This window comes from Vigna unguiculata, chromosome 4 (genome assembly GCF_037176805.1).
Source record: "Vigna unguiculata cultivar grain cowpea cultivar isolate G323 ecotype 2 chromosome 4, ASM3717680v1, whole genome shotgun sequence".
NCBI lineage: Eukaryota > Viridiplantae > Streptophyta > Magnoliopsida > Fabales > Fabaceae > Vigna > Vigna unguiculata.
In genome coordinates, this window is record NC_140795.1 from 10085493 (window position 1) to 10105471 (window position 19979).

The 19979-nt window shown below is 38.5% G+C and overlaps 1 pseudogene across 1 annotated transcript; it reads right to left on the reverse strand.

Annotated features, from left to right (window-relative positions):
* Positions 1-586: 586 nt before the first annotated feature.
* On the reverse strand, positions 587-18924 carry LOC146886759 (uncharacterized; annotated as a pseudogene). The gene is made up of 3 exons (XR_014994348.1): positions 8957-18924; positions 1502-1778; positions 587-1126 (listed from the first exon to the last, which is right to left on the reverse strand). The product of XR_014994348.1 is annotated as an uncharacterized LOC146886759 (transcript).
* Positions 18925-19979: the final 1055 nt, after the last annotated feature.

Consider the following 19979-nt stretch of genomic DNA (forward strand, 5'->3'; position numbering starts at 1 on the left):
TACATGAAAGTGAACCAAGTCGTCTCCCAACGACCAATATTTTCATTCAAAGCGAATTTTCCAGATGAACACAACAATAAAACACAGGGGGGGGTTGGCAGACAGATTCAGAATGCTAATCAATAGATTAATTTAAATGCTACAGTGACTAAAACCGTATTGACATCCCTGATTCAAACGCAATTTCACTTATCATAGGCCACCAAATTAACACCAACCCTGCCTTGTCTCAATCCACTAGATAATAATTCACTAAGCGAAAATTACAATCTAGCTCCATTATGCAATTAAGCAATGCACACATCCTTAAATTCATGACAGCCAAGCTACATACATTAAGCATGAATGTATCTTAAACAAAACACATGCAATTACTCTGTAAATTAAGCATTTACAGATTCACCACATGCATTCCACGAATTCAGAACAAAAACATGGCAGATTTCACAAAACAAGCACAACCTCAAAGCTTCATTGCATTTTTCATCAAGGAGTCAGTACGCGAATTTAGCTAGACATGGAAATGAGTAATTAAACACTTCAAAACTGAAATCACAAAAATCAGAACCAAGAACCCTAACTTATCAAATCTGAAAACGCAATTTAAGAGCAAAAATAGAGATTTCAAAGCTTAAATGGAATGCAAAACGGTATTGTCATATATAAATGCGAAAACCCCATGAATGGGTATTGTTCCAAGTCAATAAAACCCACAAAATGAACTGCCCAAGCAAGAAAACGAATTCAAAACGTAAAACCCTCAATGGGTGCTGTCAAATATGCATAAAAACGGTAAAAATGAGCTAAAAACGTGAAAAACCGCAAGGTGGGCGTCCATCGAAGCTTGGAGAACGAAAATGGAGGTTTTGAAGAGAGGTTGAAGATGATGGAGCGGCTGCACACCTCATGCAAACCTAATTCGCGTGGTCATATCACCCTTGCCACTCATAATTACAAAACTGCCACTACGCCACTCAGATTTACAAAAATGCCACTCTGGGCCTCAAATGTTGACCCATTGACTTTGTTGACGTGGAAATGACATGGAAATGATGTGGCAATGATGTGGAAAGTCTCTTCAACTAAATATTAAAGTCCAAGCTCCAAAATTGCTTCACCCAAATACCTAAAAAATAATTAAAAACAAAAATTAGGCCAAATAATGTGAAATTAGTCCAAATTCGGAACAGTGGCCCAATAAAGCCCAACAGATGAAAAACACTCTAATGATGAACAATTAAGCACTAATCAACTGTCTAATGGGTGCACAAAGGCTAGTGGAATAGAAGAAAATAATGACTCATCACTAGACATCAACTTGGTCTTAAAACCACAAAATTTCTCCGAAATTTCTCAACCACCGATTACAAACATTTTTGTTTAAGCTTCGCCACATTTGGAATATCAAATGTTAGCTATAATATAGAAAATGTCATCAACAATAATTAACATATTATCAGCAAAATCAAAGTATTACGTTAATAACATTAATATTAGTTACCAATAAATCCTGCCATATCATTTCCCGATCAACTTCAGTGACAAGATCAAAAGATAAAGTAAGGATTGATATTCTCTCTCGTGCCAACATTCCTAAATAGCTTTTGAAGACATCCGCATAATGACCACTAAGCATTCCAGTGTCAACGTTAATATCAACAGGTGTTTTCTAACCATTAGCTCTTTTAATCAAGAGCTATCTCAACCTAGTGGCTCCTTTGGTGGGTCTCTTAGCAGGTGCTTCATCCTCTGATGAACTATGATGTTCATCCATATATCTGTGAAATGAAAACATCACAAAACATTAATAAGCAATATATAAAATCATATATAAAACATTATTTAAGAAAACAACTAAATTTTAACAAGAACACGAAATTCATACATAAAGTTATTGATTGGTCATATGTATATTCCTTCATCGTGACATTCTCGAATTGCATGTGTAACACCCCAATTTTGGGATGTCACGGAATATTAGAAAATTTTTACGTTTAGCGGAAAAGGAATTAACATTGAAAATGTAGTTAATAAAAACTTTTAATTTAATTTAAATTACATAGTTCAAAACGTCACTTTGTCAAAAACTTCCAATAACATTTGGAATAAAAGAAAATTATATAATTTATAGTATTTGATTTAAAACAACTAAATATATTATAAAAACTCCCAAGTCCATCCCAGCCTCTCGTCAATCTACTTCATGCCAAGATTATCTGCTCCCGTATAACACACCACTTAGACGATCATCGCACATACAACAAACACAAACAAACAAATAGGGGTAAGCTAACCATAAACAATGATATTCATAAAAGAAATTCATAAATAAAATTTGTCCAATAATACTCAACGTCGCATTCAAGTAACACAGAAACTTTATGATCACAATCCATCCTTGGTTTGAACTCACAAACCCCAAATCCAAACAATCATACTAAACCAAACATAACATCACATTCATCTAAAATCTTCATTAAATTCCACCAAGAACTTTCAAGCAAGGCAAAACACTCTCAACATGCAACACATGAGAATTACATATTGCCAACAAAATATACACCATCACATCAGGCATGGGAAATAAACCATAACATAAACCCATCAACTTATCAAATAATACAATGAACCCAACGAGTGACATTCATTCAACCATAGTATACAAACGATTTAGGATTTTAAAAATAAAGCTGCGACTTGTGTAAAACTCCAAAAATTATGTATTTATATTCAAATTAAAGATGATTGAATCAAGAATCAAATGCAACAATAACCAACTTAATTGAATAACTATAGAGAAAGTTATGCACCAAACAAGCAACAAAGGTCAATGTTGTCAACAACCAAACTACCAGGACCTTGCGATATAAACTGCTCTAACTACCAAGCTCCGATTCAAGATCCGACCGGTCAAAGTCAAGAACTATGTGTTAAGAATCCATTGTTAAAGTTTTAGCTCGATCCAACTGTTAACGAAGTAAAAATCGTCATTTTACGAAACGTGTGCAGTGTAGGAAAATGATAAACAAATGAACCAAGATTGATGGTGGTTTCAAAACGAGAATGAGAAAAAGAACCTGCACCATGAAGGGAAAACAACCATCATCCCATGCAACTTAAAGGCTTATAAAGGAAACCATGTGGGTCCCTTCATAAAGCCTCCTCATGTAGGGTTGTTATAAAGAATAAAAAGAAAGAACTTAAAAGAAAGGCAAAATGGAAGGAAGAGAAAACTAGCATGCATATGTTTACGTGAAAGAGAATAGAAAAGAAAGAAGGAGAAAAGCCTATCCATGAAAGAAACTGCTGCACCTTGAACTTGGGAAATAATTCCCCCTTCGGCCCCACTAATAAATATTAGATAGATGACTTTGTTCCACAAAGAGCCCCGGATACTGGTGCAATGAAAACAACCTCGTGACAATGGAAACATAAAATATGCATGCTGTAACAAGAACCCAATAACTAAACACTTGATATGAAGGAACGGTATCCAAAATAACACTGTGACAAGAACCCAGTCTTACGTGCTCATTATAAAGGAACCAAAACCAAATCTCTGTGTGTGACACCCGCACTCAATAATGGATTCTCAAGCATTTACATGAAAAGAGATTGGCCAAAAGAAGAAAAAGAAGATTAACCCATTAACCAATGAACCTCATGCATGCCAACCAAAACTACACCCACAACAAACCAAGCTTAGAAATAATTGAAAGTAACCCAACCTCATGCAACAACAAAACGCACTACTACTTACGTAAGGGTCTATACCCAAGACGTAAAGAAGAAAAACACATGGCTTGAGGCGCCATGGTAGTCAAGCAACGTGTGTGTGAATAGCAGCAAAGAATGCAAACGCTACACTACACTTCTTCCGCCCACCCTGCACCATCAAATTAAATCTGAAACCTATGCGGTCCCCACCCAAAATCTAAAGAATGGGTAGTAGCTTCACGTTACAGTTGGAAAGCTTCAAGCATTTAAACAAACGGAAATCAAGGCTGCAAATGTAAAGAGAAAAAAAAAATGGTTTTCAAGGACCTTAAAAGCTATCCCACATCCATTCCAAAACATTGCACACATAATTGTTTGAAAACCAGCAAGCATAAAAGGATACTCCCATCTAACAAAGTTTAATGAAAGTTTAGAAAAGAGAACCACCAAACAAGGCAAAAATATCAAGTTTTCATGCAGAGAAACAAGCCATCCACGAAAATTTAATAGACAAGGTTGGCTTCCCCTACACTACACATGAAAATTTAATAGACAAGGTTGGCTTCCCCTACACTACACATGCATACTTTTCAAGTTTCATTCATCAAGCAAACAAAATAAAGAGAAAAGAACAAGAAAAGAAAGCAAGGTTGGCTTCCTCTACCTTATTAGCAACCTCCAACCTAGATTCCCTTTCTGCCGTAGTCTCTTCCACGGTTCCTCTCTCGTCTACTCCTCTTCCCTTTTTCTCACATTTTAGAAATCCTAAAATTGTTATATCTCCTCCTCTAAAACATTACCTTTTAATCTATAACTAATTCATCTTAATCTTTTCCGGTAAAATCTTAAAAATAAAATCAAAAGCCGTTTTTATTTTCTTTAGAATAAGTGGCAACCAAGCAAATAAATAAAAAAATCATAAGCAAGAGTGAATATTGTTGTGACGGAAAAAGAAATAAAAGGAGAAAAAGAATGAAGATATAACCACTGCAGCATGTAGTTTACCTATGACACAAACTTCAGGAGAGAGAAAGCTAAAGAATTTTTTGTGGGCCCCACCAGAAAGAAGAAAAAGAAAAAGAAACACAATTTAGACATTTTAATGCTACCTAAAATAGAACCCTTGAGTCTTTGCACAAAGATACGCACACAGACAACCAAGCCAATTGCTTTCTCATAACATTTTGTGCATTAATACAATATAAACACATATGTGCAACATTATATATGTTGTTAAAATTTAAAATAAATAAAACAATAATTTACATCACTTAAATAATTACTTAAATAATTATTGTAAATACCACAATAACTTAAATCACTCAAATAATAATTATTTCATAATTCATAATTTAATAACCTAATTAAATTAAATCAACAATATTAATCAAGCCATTAATTTTTCCCATGTTTTTCCCTTTAATCTAATTTTTCCTGGGTCTTACAACATGTACATCATCAACTAGAGGGATTTCATCAACATTGATCGTTCTTCTAAATGGGTGGGTGACAACAATATTAAGATCACTCAGATTCTCTTCATTAGGATCAATCTTTTTTTTTAATGAAGAGTGACAAACCAATGTTCAGATGCAGGATCTTTAACATAGAAAACCTAAGATGCTTGTTGTGCCATGATAAATGGCTCATCTCGGTAACCCACTTTTCGAAAATCAACTAGACATTCCTGATTCATCCATTTTGACACCACTCTTATTGTCAACCCACTTACATTTGAAAAGTGGAATAGTAAACATGGTATAATCAACCTCTCATATCTCTTGTATTACAGCATAGTATGTCATTGATCCAAATACAGGATTTTGATCTTTAGATGTAGAAAATTGTAGCGACTTAGCTTCAAGACTGACTCCACTATTTTGTATTGTGCTTTTATCATCCAGAGACTTCGTATAAATGTGTTATTATTGATTTCATAACCTGTACAATAGATGACATCAAATTCCACCCATTCGCTAACCACATCAAAGTCTCAGAACATTGCGAAGCTTTCAAAATCTCAGATTTAAACCAAGGCATGAATGTTCTATTATGCTCCATCAAATGCCATTTTTGTGATTGTCTTAGATTATTCTCTTTCACAATGACTTTGTGTGCAGATAAGTAAGGCATTACCTCATCTGCGTTGTTCAATATGTATAGGTGTGCTTGCATCAACTCTTTGAGATCTTTGCGATCTTTGCTAACCACACTCAGACCTCGGATGTTGTTACTTATAGAACACTTGTTCAACCATGATCTCTGAGGAACTCCTATCGGTTTTGCTTTTGCCATGTAATTTGAACAAAACTCGACACTTTCTTCAGCAATATACCTTTCGATCATTGAAGCTTCTGGACGATATTGATTTTTCACATATCCTTTCAAAATATTCATGTAACGTTCAATGGGATACATCCATCTTAAGTATACTGGTCCATAAAACTTGATTTCTCTCACTAGATGAACAAGTAAATGTACCATGATGTCAAAAAATGATTGAGGGAAAACATCTTTAGCTGACACAAGATGATAACAATCTCGGCTTGAAGTTCATCTAACTTTAAAGGATCAATGACTTTGCTACAAATTGAAGAGAAGAATGCACACAAACGCGTTATAGTTTGTCTAACATTTTTGGGTAAAATTCCACGAATAGCTAAAGGTAACAATTGTTACATTAAGATGTGGCAATCATGAGACTTTAGGTCAACAAGCTTCAAGTCTTGCATGGACACTAAACTCTGAATATTTGAAGAGTATCCTTGAGGTACCTTGACACTCTTTAAACATAAGCAAAAAATTATCTTCTCTTGTTTGGACATAGTGTAACATGTAGGGGGCAAATAAGTACGCCAACCAACCTCCCTTGGTGCCAAGTCTTCTCGGATCTTCATTTCAACCAAATCCAAACGAGCATTTACTCCATCTTTTGTCTTTCCCTGAATGTTAAGTAGTGTACCAATCAAGCTATCACACACATTCTTCTCTACATGCATGACATCTATGCAATGCTTAACTTGTAACTTCGACCAATATGGAAGATCAAATAATATTGATTTTTCTTCCAAGGGCTCGATGCAGATGACTTCTTGGACGTTTTACAAATACATGATGTACTTTATTAACTTTTTCATGAATTTGAATGTTAGTTAATGGAGTTGGTGCTTTGTCATTCTCTTGATGTCCATTGAATGCTTTCTTTAACCTTTGATAAGGATGATTAGCTTGTAAAAACCTTCGATGGCGATGATACACAGTCTTCCTTCCGTTTTTCAACTGATGAGATGCAGTGTTTTCTTGACATATAGGAAATGCTTTATGACCCTTGACACTGTACCCCGACAGATTACCATAAGTTGGAAAGTCATTAATGGTGCAAAATAACATTGCATGCATCATGGAAGTTTCAGAAGCAACATCATCAAATACTTTAACACCATCAACCCACAATAACTTCAAGTCTACAACTAAAGGATTGAGATATACATCTATGTCATTTCTAGGCTGCTTTGGACCAGATATCAATAGACAACATCATGTATTTTCTCTTCATGCAGAGTCCAGGAGATAAGTTGTAAATCAATAATATAACGGGCCAACAACTATGGTTTGTACTTAAATTACCAAATGGATTCATTCCATTGGTAGCTAAGCCAAAATGAATATTTCTACATTCTTCATTGAACATGGGAAATTCTTGATCAATATTTTTCCATTGCATTGAATCAGCTGGATGACAAAGGAGTCCGTCACATCTTCTCTCAATTGCATGTCATCTATAATTTTTAGCGTCTTTAGGATTTGCAAATAAACGCTTAAGTCTGGGCACGATTGGAAGGTACCAGACTACTTTCAAAGCAGATCCTTCCTTCTCTATTTGACCACTAACTTCACTATTTCTTTTCTGCATGTATCGTGATGACCCACACTTTGGACATTTTTTCAAATCTTCAAATTCCTTTCTGTATAATATGCAATCATTAGGACATGAGTGTATCCTTTTATACTCCATACCCATCGAAAAAAGAGTTTTCTTGGCGTCATAGTTTCAAGTGGGTAGAGTATTTCCCCCGGAAAGCATTTCATTCAAGAGCATGAGCAATTCTGTTAAACTTTTATCTGTCCAACCATTGGTCGCTTTCAAATTCATAAATCTTAAAATCGTTGTTAATCGCGTGAACTTAGTTGAACCGGCATACAACGAAGTTTCCGCATCAGCAAACATCGTCTCATATACATGCGCTTGTGCAAAAGCTTCTACGCCAACATCCTTTATCATGTCCTCTATATTATCTTCTTCTACTCGCTCTTCACATCGCTCTTGCCGTCGCTTTTTCATGGTGGAATGGACAACATGTTCAGTTTGAGAAATAGTTGGAAAGTCTATTAATTCGTCGTGCCATGTCCATATTGTATAACTTCTAAGGAAACCATCACAAATAAGATGTTCCCTAACTTGAGTTGCATTCAATTTTCTCTCATTCAAATAGTTGACACAAGGACATCTGAACTTCACCTCATCATCACTTCTCCCCTCACAACGTTGCGCAAATTTTATAAATTCTTCTACTTCATTATCATACTCAGCGTTGATACGTGGTAAATTAATCCAATCTCAATCCATATTGAAATTGCGTGAACAATTTCAGTAATCTTTGAATCAATGTTCATCTCGTAATCAAGGTGTAACCCTATCCCATTTAAGAAGAACCACTTTCTTTATTTTATTGGTACATATTACTTTTAAAATACATATCTTAAATTTCACAAAATTTTGCCAGCATTTCGTATTAGCCGTCAAGATACACGAAATGAAAATGATTATAAACCACAATAAAATATGCACCTGAAGATCAATACAAAACACAATTGACAAATATTCATGACTTTTAAGATATGTATTTTAAAATATATATGCACTAATAAACTACTAGAAAGTGATTAATCTTCTTAAACTGTCCAATCGGACAATTCAAGATTCAATACATTTAAATTATTAGTATTGTATCCCCTTATATCTAATTTTAGAAAAATATGTAGTTTCTTCAAAATGAAAACTGGGGGCAATACATAATTTTCGTATTGAATCTCAAACGGGAAACTAAGGCTAACTCATAGTATATACAAAAAATCCAAACAATTTGAATTCCAATGAAAATCAATACTTGCAATAATCGAAACTAAAAATTAATATATACAAAATGGAAAACGAAACAAAAACGAGTTGGAAACTTACCTTGGAGGAACAGCGGTATGACAGTTGTCGGAAAAATCGAGAAGGAGGTGCACGAAATGGCCGTGCACAAAATAGCTATGCACGAAATGGAGGTGCAGCACCAGCGGAGGCGACGCCGCGATGGTGGCTGGAGGAGCGTGGTGGCAGCGACGGAGGAGGGTGGTGGCAACGACAGTGGCAAGGAGAGTGACGAGAGAGTTCGCGAAGGTGACAGGAGGTGCAACATAGAGGGGGTTTGATAGAGGTCGTACCCCACCAAATTAAAACATATTAAATGCAGTACATGAAAGTGAACCAAGTCGTCTCCCAACGACCAATATTTTCATTCAAAGCGAATTTTCCAGATGAACACAACAATAAAACACAGGGGGGGTTGGCAGACAGATTCAGAATGCTAATCAATAGATTAATTTAAATGCTACAGTGACTAAAACCGTATTGACATCCCTGATTCAAACGCAATTTCACTTATCATAGGCCACCAAATTAACACCAACCCTGCCTTGTCTCAATCCACTAGATAATAATTCACTAAGCGAAAATTACAATCTAGCTTCATTATGCAATTAAGCAATGCACACATCCTTAAATTCGTGACAACCAAGCTACATACATTAAGCATGAACGTATCTTAAACAAAACACATGCAATTACTCTATAAATTAAGCATTTACAGATTCACCACATGCATTCCACGAATTCAGAACAAAAACATGGCAGATTTCACAAAACAAGCACAACCTCAAAGCTTCATTGCATTTTTCATCAAGGAGTCAATACACGAATTTAGCTAGACATGGAAATGAGTAATTAAACACTTCAAAACTGAAATCACAAAAATCAGAACCAAGAACCCTAACTTATCAAATCTGAAAACACAATTTAAGAGCAAAAATAGAGATTTCAAAGCTTAAATGGAATGCAAAACGGTGTTGTCATATATAAATGCGAAAACCCCATGAATGGGTATTGTTCCAAGTCAATAAAACCCACAAAACGAACTGCCCAAGACATAAAACGAATTCAAAACGTAAAGCCCTCAATGGGTGCTGTCAAATATGCATAATATTGATAAAAATGAGCCAAAAACGTGAAAAACCGCAAGGGGGACGTCCATGGAAGCTTGGAGAACGAAAATGGAGGTTTTGAAGAGAGGTTGAAGATGATGGAGCGGCTGCACACCTCATGCAAACCTAATTCGCGTGGTCATATCACCCTTGCCACTCATAATTACAAAACTGCCACTACGCCACTCAGATTTACAAAAATGCCACTCTGGGCCTCAAATGTTGACCCATTGACTTTGCTGACGTGGAAATGACATGGAAATGATGTGGCAATGATGTGGAAAGTCTCTTCAACTAAATATTAAAGTCCAAGCTCCAAAATTGCTTCACCCAAATACCTAAAAAATAATTAAAAACAAAAATTAGGCCAAATAATGTGAAATTAGTCCAAATTCGGAACAGTGGCCCAATAAAGTCCCAACAGATGAAAAACACTCTAATGATGAACAATTAAGCACTAATCAACTGTCTAATGGGTGCACAAAGGCTAGTGGAATAGAAGAAAATAATGACTCATCAAAATCGACCACACTTACCCTTTTGCACTCCTGGGCAAAATTAAAGAGTAAAGCAAAGCAAGGACATCACAAACATAACAAGAGAGACAAAAAGACACAAGACAAACAAACACATGACAAACGGAAACACATCTAACACAGAAGGATTCAAAGCTGCAAGGTATCCATGAACATCATCCAAGCAATTCAAAACATGTCAAGTACTCAGTTCAACTTAAGGAGAATTGAAAGCAACATAACCTCACGAAATATGCACTGTATCACTCAAATCTCTAGGCTACTGTTTACTCTCAAAGCACCCCTGAAAAACAAACATCAAACAGACTTGGCAAGCCTCTAGAACGAACAACCAAACCAGAAACACATGCAGGTCAAGATCAGAAGGACTTTTCAAGGTTGTAATGGGGCTGAGGACAAGGTGTGGAACATATGGATAAGTAGCTAAGCAACCAAGGAAATAGAGGAGCAATGGGGAATAAGTCTCAATCAATCATGAAAGTAATCCCAAACACCAACACTTCCAACTTCGGTTCTCACACAATGCTCAAATCCAAACTCCTTTTTATTTCTTTTCTTTATTCTCTTTTCTTTTCTTTTTGTTTTCTCTCTTTTTTTCTTTTTTTTTCTTTTTCTATACAAAGAACATGCAGAGAAACAACAATTTGGAAATCCCACTTTGGTGTACAAATGAGCAATTCCAAGAACCAACAACAAGTGCGCGCACAACCACACTTGTTGTGCGCGACCACACTTAATTGAGCACCCATTCCCAAAACAATTCCAAAGCTCCAAAATTTCCTAAGGTAGGAATAATCATGGTTTTTCAGGCTAAGGGCTTGTAATGTAATGAGCTGTAAAACAATGAAAGGGTATGCAGGCTCAAGGTAGGCTCATCTGGTTGTAGGCTCACAGAACAAAATTGCCTAAATCATATCCCAACATGCATGTGAATCAGAAAGGCATTCAGAAAGAGTCAAGCCAAGGCCACTGTGCAAGCATTCAAGAGGCATATATCACACAATCAAAGAACAGAGAGTGGCTCAAATTCTTACAGAGGGTAAACTAATTCCAAAAGCAAGTTGACATGCAAAGACAAAGCAAGGATATCAGTTCACAGAATAACCAACAACTCATCCTCCAAAAGTGAAGTGAGTGTTCCAAACAGAAAGCAAAAACATAACACTAACTAACACAAATTAACAAAAAGGAATCAAACAAACGGAAACAACAACAGACAGACAGACCTGGACAAGTGCAATAAAAGTAAAGAAGAAGGGGAAAGAAAACTCCTTGAATCATGGTGAAACAGCAGTGGGGTCAAGCAGGGAAGTTTCCTCCACAACAGTATCCACCAAGGCAGGATTGCTGAGGAATGGCTTAAGACGATGCCCATTCACTTTGAAGCTCTTATCTGTGGACTGGCTTTTGATTTCAACTGTACCATAAGGATAAACATTAGTGACAACAAAAGGACCAATCCACTTTGATCTCAACTTACCCCCCATGAGTCCAAGTCTGGAGTTATACAGTAAAACTTGCTGACCAACAACAAATTCCTTTCTAGCAATGGAGCTATCATGGAATCTCTTGGTCTTTTCCTTGTAGAACATAGAGTTCTGATATGCCTCCAAACGGATCTCATCCAACTCGTTCAACTGCAGCTTCCTTTCCTCCCCAGCTTGATCAAGAGAGAAGTTGCATGACTTGACAGCCCAGTAGGCTCGATGCTCTATCTCCACTGGAAGGTGGCATGGCTTACCAAAGACAACCCGATAAGGAGACATCCCTATAGGTGCCTTGTAAGCAGTCCTGTGAGCCCATAGAGCGTCCTCAAGTCTATTGCTCCAATCCTTCCTGTTGGGCTGCACAATCTTCTCCAAGATCCTCTTGATTTATCTGTTTGAGATCTCAGCTTGCCCATTAGTTTGGGGGTGATATGGTGTAGAAAGTTTGTGCACAACCCCATACTTTTGAAGCAAAACCCCCAAGGATCTGTTGCAAAAATGGGTGCCTTGGTCACTAACAATAGCTCGAGGAACTCCAAACCTGCAAAATATGTGAGACCTAACGAAGTCCGCAAGAACTCGAGCATCATTAGTTCTAGTGGCTTTGGCTTCCACCCATTTTGAAACATAATCAACAGCAAGTAAGATGTAAGTGAAACCAAAAGAGACAGGGAAAGGGCCCATGAAATTTATACCCCAGACATCAAACACCTCACAAAATAGCATGGGTTGTTGAGGCATCTGTTGTCTCCAAGAAATGGCTCCTCCTGCTCGTTGGCATTCCTCACATGTGCTACAAATCCTCCACGCATCTTTGAAGATGGTGGGCCAATAAAATCCGCAATCTAGCACCTTACGAGCTGTCCTTTGTGTGCCAAGGTAACCACCAGGTGCAGATGAATGACAAAATTTGAGGACCGAGTCAATCTCATGGTCCGAAATGCATCTCCTGGTAACCTGATCACTGCACATTTTCCACAGATAGGGGTCATCCCAAATGTAATACCTAGCATCGCTCTTGAGTTTATCACATTGAGCTCTGGATGCTAGGGGAGGAAAAACAGAAGCAGCAAGATAATTAACAATGTTAGCAAACCAAGGTGAGGAAGAAGTAGAGAGTGTCAACAAACTTTCATCGGGAAAGTCATCCCGGATCGGTGAAGCGTCATCAGTAGACCTCTCAATCCTGCTTAGGTGGTCTGCAACCAGGTTTTGTGCTCCGCCCCTATCACGGATCTCCAAATCAAATTCTTGGAGCCAGAGCATCCATCTTATCAGCCGAGGTTTTGATTCTGCCTTCTTCAACAAGTACTTAAGAGCTGCATGGTCAGTAAACACAACAACAGGAGAACCAAGCAGATAAGATCGAAACTTTTCAAGTGCAAAAACTACCGCAAGGAGCTCTTTTTCTGTTGTGGTGTAATTTGATTGGGCAACATCTAATGTCCTGGAGGCATAGTAGATTACCCTCGGCTGCTTATCAATCTTTTGAGCTAGAACAGCCCCTAATGCATAGTTGGATGCATCACACATAAGCTCAAATGGGGCTGTCCAGTCAGGCGCCTGAATGATTGGAGTTGTGGTCAAGGCCTTCTTGAGGCAATCAAAAGCCTCTTTGCATCCTTCATCAAAGATGAAGTCAACATCCTTTTGCAATAGGTTGGACAGTGGGAGGGCCTTCTTACTGAAGTCTTGAATGAAGCGCCTGTAAAACCCTGCATGGCCAAGAAAAGAACGAACCTCTCGTACAGAAGAGGGGTAAGGCAATTGTGAAATAATTGAGATCTTGGCAGGGTCAACTTTAATGCCCTTTTTTGAAATTATGTGCCCAAATACTATGCCTTGTTCTACCATGAAATGACATTTCTCAAAATTGAGAACAAGGTTAGATTGGATGCACCTGTTTAAAACTCTGTCCAAACTATCCAAACATGCATCAAATAAGGACCCATATACAGTAAAGTCATCCATAAACACCTCTATGAATTTTTCAAGAAAATCACTAAAAATGCTTAGCATGCACCGCTGGAATGTGCCAGGGGCATTGCATAGGCCAAACGACATCCTCCTATAGGCAAAAGTGCCAAAGGGGCAGGTGAATGTGGTTTTCTCTTGGTCCTCAGGTGCAATGTGAATTTGAAAATAACCAGAAAACCCATCAAGAAAGCAATAGTGGGACTTACCTGCCAAGCGCTCAAGCATCTGATCAATAAAAGGCAGGGGGAAGTGGTCTTTTCTGGTTTCTTGATTTAGCCTTCTGTAGTCAATGCAAACCCTTCAACTGTTTTGCACTCTTGTTGGAATTAGCTCCTCTTTTTCATTCTTGACTACAGTGAGGCCAGTCTTCTTTGGAACAACATGGATGGGGCTAACCCACTGACTGTCAGAAATGGGGTAGATGATCCCAGCTTGTAGAAGCTTGGTCACCTCCTTCTTTACAACATCCGAGATGACAGGGTTGAGTCGCCTTTGTGGCTGTCTCACTGGCTTTGCTCCATCTTCCAACAATATCCTATGCATGCATGTTAATGGGCTAATACCAGGGATGTCAGCCAATGTCCATCCAATTACTTTCTTATGCTTCTTAAGAACTTGCAACAACCTCTGCTCTTGTTCAGCAGTGAGGGAGGTGGAAATGATGACAGGCAGTTTGTCCTCCTCCTCTAAATAGACATACTTGAGGTTGTCTGGCAGTGGTTTTAACTCTGGAGTACTACTGGATGCTGGCTGAATATCAGGAACCAGAAGGGAGGGAGAAATGGGTTCCACAGCTTGTACCTGAGCATAACAATCAGATGCATGTGTACTTCCTGCAACATGGTTAGTGCAACCTGATTGTATAACATCAAAGTGAATAGGTACAACATCCAGAGAGTCAAACTCATTAGATTCAATATTATCCACATCATATTCAACATCAGCAGAATCAGAAGCAGAATCAGAATCAAGAACATCAATGCATGCAAATTCAGATAACTCAGACACGGATGAATGTTTTAATGCATGCAAAGAGTGGAAATCAGAAATCAATCCATCAACAGCATCATCAATAATATCCACGTGAAAAATAGAATGATCCTCAGAAGGATGTTTCATGGCATCCAGAATGTTGAATCGCACAACAATATCATCAAACTCCATGGACAAAGTACCTGCATGGACATCAATTTTGGTTCGTGCAGTTTTCAAAAATGGTCTGCCTAAAATGATTGGTGCAGAACCATATGAAAATCCCTCTTCCATGTCAAGAATGTAAAAATCAGCAGGGAAAATCAATTCACCAACACGAACCAAAACATCATCAACCAAACCTGCGGGGTGGGCAACACTTCTATTTGCCAACTGAATCACCACACCCGTAGGTTGCAGGGGTCCAAGAGAAAGAGATTTAAAAATAGAAAGAGGCATTACATTTATTGAAGCACCAAGATCAAGCATTGCATTTTCAAATTTATTGTTACCTATGATGCAAGGTACACAAAATGTACCTGGGTCCTTGCACTTCTCAGGAATCTGAGGAACAGATTTACCTATCAATGCTGACACGTTTCTGCCCATGCTGATCTTTTCGTTTCCCTTCAACCTTCTTTTGTGCGTGCATAGCTCCTTCAAGAACTTTGCATATCTGGGAATCTGTTTAATGGCATCCAACAGAGGTATGTTCACCTCCACCTTCCTAAAAGTTTCCAAGATCTCCCTGTCAACCTCTTCCATCTTTTTGCTTGGAATGGCTCTTGGAGGGAAAGGAAGAGGTATGGAAGGTGCAGCAGTAAAGGTGGAAGGTGTAGAAGTCGCACCAGATGTGGAAGGACCAGCTGCATGAGCATCACGCTTTCTCTGAAGTGTGGCAGGGTCGGCTTCCTTTGGAGGTGTAGGCTCGGAAGTGGGAACTTCAATGTTCTTCCCAGATCTCAAAGTAATGGCACTCACATTCCTAGGATTTCCCACCGTCTGTGATGGAAGCTTGTCAGAATTCTGAGCCTGTGCCTGGTTTAGCTGAGTGGCCATTTGCCCCATTTGATTTGTCAAACTCTGGATTGAGGCTCTAGTCTCCTGCTGAAATTGTATATTTTGAAGGGTCATCATCCTGACTAACTCCTCCAATGAAGTAGAAGAAGAAGGTGCAGGTGCTGCAGCAGGAGCTGGTGTGGGTACAGGTGGAACAGGAGCAGCTTGTGGTGCAGGTGCAACTCTTTGTTGTGGAGGTGGTTGCACATTTTGAAATTTTTGGGGCTGCTGGTTACCCTGGTTTCCCCATCTCAAATTAGGGTGATTCCTCCATCCTGGATTATATCTGTTGGTTGACAAATCATGGTGGTTTTGTTGTTGCTATTGGGGCCTATTGTTGTTGAAAATATTTGCTGCATAGGCCTGAGGGGTATCCACTGGTGTAGAAGAAGAAGCCTGTTGTTGCAATGCTGGGCAAGAGTCTGTAAAATGATCAACAGATGTACAAAGGCCACAAACTCTTGCAGCTGGAGCTCTTTGATTGGAAGCAAGTTGATTGACCAGTGTAGTAAGAGCATCAATCTTACTTTCCAACTTCTTTGTGTACTCGGCTGCTCCTACATCATGAACACCTCTAACAACTATGGCATCACTCCTTGTGCCAAATTGTTGAGAATTTGAAGCCATGTTCTCTATCAGTTGTTTGGCTGCAGCTGGGGTTATGTTACCAAGGGCACCACCACTTGCGGCATCAATCATATTTCGATCCATGTGGTGCAAGCCTTCATAAAAATACTGCAGGAGGAGATGTTCAGAAATCTGATGGTGTGGACAGCTTGAACAGAGATTCTTAAACCTCTCCCAGTACTCATAAAGGGTCTCCCCAGATTGCTGCTTGATGCCAGAAATCTCCTTCCGTATGGCTGTTGTCCTTGAAGCAGGAAAGAACTTGGCAAGGAACAATCTCTTCAGGTCATCCCAGCTTGTGATGGACCTGGGTGCTAGGTAGTACAGCCAGTCTTTCGCATTACCCTCCAAAGAATGAGGGAAAGCCTTCAAGTATACATGGTCCTCTTGTACATCTGCAGGCTTCATGGTGGAACAGACGACATGAAACTACTTCAAGTGTTTGCACGGGTCCTCACCTGCAAGACCATGAAACTTTGGCAACAAGTGTATCAAACCAGTTTTCAGCACATATGGAACCTCCTCCTCAGGGTATTGTATGCATAAACTATCATAAGTGAACTCTGGTGCAGTGAGCTCACTCATGGTTCTCTCATGAGGTGGAGGAGGTTGAGCCATGTTATCAGTATGAAAATGCTCAGAATATACAGTATGCTCAGAATGCAAAGAATGAGGAGTGTCAGGAATGTGATGAGAATCAGAAGAATCAGGAAATGTCACTGAATATTCAGCATGCAAAGATGGATTCCTAGGATGCCTACTTCCTCTGTGGAATGTCCTATCAATCTCAGGGTCAAATGGTTGTAATTCACTTGGGTTTCCCCTAGTCATGCACCAAAAAGCATTAATTGTGGTGATATTGGCATAACAAAGGGTATAACTACAAGTATACTCAAACGACCTTCAAATGACTTGAAAATTGGTAGGATATTCCTTTGAGTGGTCAAATAGAAGCACAAAAAAAATCAGATCAAAACTCAAAGCACAAGTATTTTTTTCAATTTTTCAAAAGTAAAAAAAATGAAGAAAAATCACAAAAAACATTGCTGAAATGTAGAAAATGGCATTTTCTGGAGAATCTGAGTTTGCAAACCGGCGAAGCGGGTTACAACAAGGTGGGAAATCAAATTCTACCCCAAATCCATATAAAATAATAGTGATTCTGATAACCAGAGTAAAAGTTATGGTCCTCTGAAGTTTCACTAAAAATCAGTCCAAAATTTTTTTGAATCTCTTAACTCAGACCATACCAACTGCTCTAGCTATTTTTCCTATCAAGTTCAACGTCTTAGAAGTGGGGGAAAAAAATTTCAAGTCAAAACAAGCTCCGTAGCTACCAAAACAAAAATCCAGAAGTTAAATGTCAGATTCGGACACTATTCAAACACTATTCACTACTACAAATGACACTATTCATGCGCGCCGCGACACTATTCACTACACTACACAGAAACACACAGGAATGAAAACAGGCACTGAACTTAACACAATATTAACATCACAATGAACATATACCAACTCAACCACACTTGAACTACACACACCAAAACACAAAACACAAACACACTGGAAATTTTACTTTGAACGAAACGATTGGTCCCCGGCAACGGCGCCAAATTTGATAGAGGCCGTACCCCACCAAATTAAAACATATTAAATGCAGTACATGAAAGTGAACCAAGTCGTCTCCCAGCGACCAATATTTTCATTCAAAGCGAATTTTCCAGATGAACACAATAATAAAACACATGGGGGGGTTGGCAGACAGATTCAGAATGCTAATCAATAGATTAATTTAAATGCTACAGTGACTAAAACCGTATTAACATCCCTAATTCAAACACAATTTCACTTATCATAGGCCACCAAATTAACACCAACCCTGCCTTGTCTCAATCCACTAGATAATAATTCACTAAGCGAAAATTACAATCTAGCTTCATTATGCAATTAAGCAATGCACACATCCTTAAATTCGTGACAACCAAGCTACATACATTAAGCATGAACGTATCTTAAACAAAACACATGCAATTACTCTGTAAATTAAGCATTTACAGATTCACCACATGCATTCCACGAATTCAGAACAAAAACATGGCAGATTTCACAAAACAAGCACAACCTCAAAGCTTCATTGCATTTTTCATCAAGGAGTCAATACACGAATTTAGCTAGACATGGAAATGAGTAATTAAACACTTCAAAACTAAAATCACAAAAATCAGAACCAAGAACCCTAACTTATCAAATCTGAAAACGCAATTTAAGAGCAAAAATAGAGATTTCAAAGCTTAAATGGAATGCAAAACGGTGTTGTCATATATAAATGCGAAAACCCCATAAATGGGTATTGTTCCAAGTCAATAAAACCCACAAAATGAACTGCCCAAGACATAAAATGAATTCAAAACGTAAAGCCCTCAATGGGTGCTGTCAAATATGCATAAAAACGATAAAAATGAGCCAAAAACGTGAAAAACCGCAAGGGGGACGTCCATGGAAGCTTGGAGAACGAAAATGGAGGTTTTGAAGAGAGGTTGAAGATGATGGAGCGGCTGCACACCTCATGCAAACCTAATTCGCGTGGGCATATCACCCTTGCCACTCATAATTACAAAACTGCCACTACGCCACTCAGATTTACAAAAATGCCACTCTGGGTCCCAAATGTTGACCCATTGACTTTGCTGACGTGGAAATGACATGGAAATGATGTGGCAATGATGTGGAAAGTCTCTTCAACTAAATATTAAAGTCCAAGCTCCAAAATTGCTTCACCCAAATACCTAAAAAATAATTAAAAACAAAAATTAGGCCAAATAATGTGAAATTAGTCCAAATTCGGAACAGTGGCCCAATAAAGCCCAACAGATGAAAAACACTCTAATGATGAACAATTAAGCACTAATCAACTGTCTAATGGGTGCACAAAGGCTAGTGGAATAGAAGAAAATAATGACTCATCAGGGTTCGCGTTTGCGCTCGCGTTCGCGTTCGCGTGGTTGTAGTGGTCGGAGTTGGTCGGAGAGTGTGGTGGCAGTGGTTGCAGTGGAGAGAGAAGAGAGAGTGTTGTAGAGGCGTGGGGAAGAAGAAGAGAAAGGGGGTTCGCGAAATTGAGCCATAAATAAACCCTTTGGTTTCGGTTCCCTTAACAGCCAAAGCATATAACCCCATTTGGCACCGGTTAACTGCCACCCGAGGCCAAACACCTAACGGCTAGTGGCACTTTTGAAAAATGTTGTCCCGTTTTTCGCTTCGGGTCTTTGGAACCGAGGCATATAACCTTCTTTGGCAC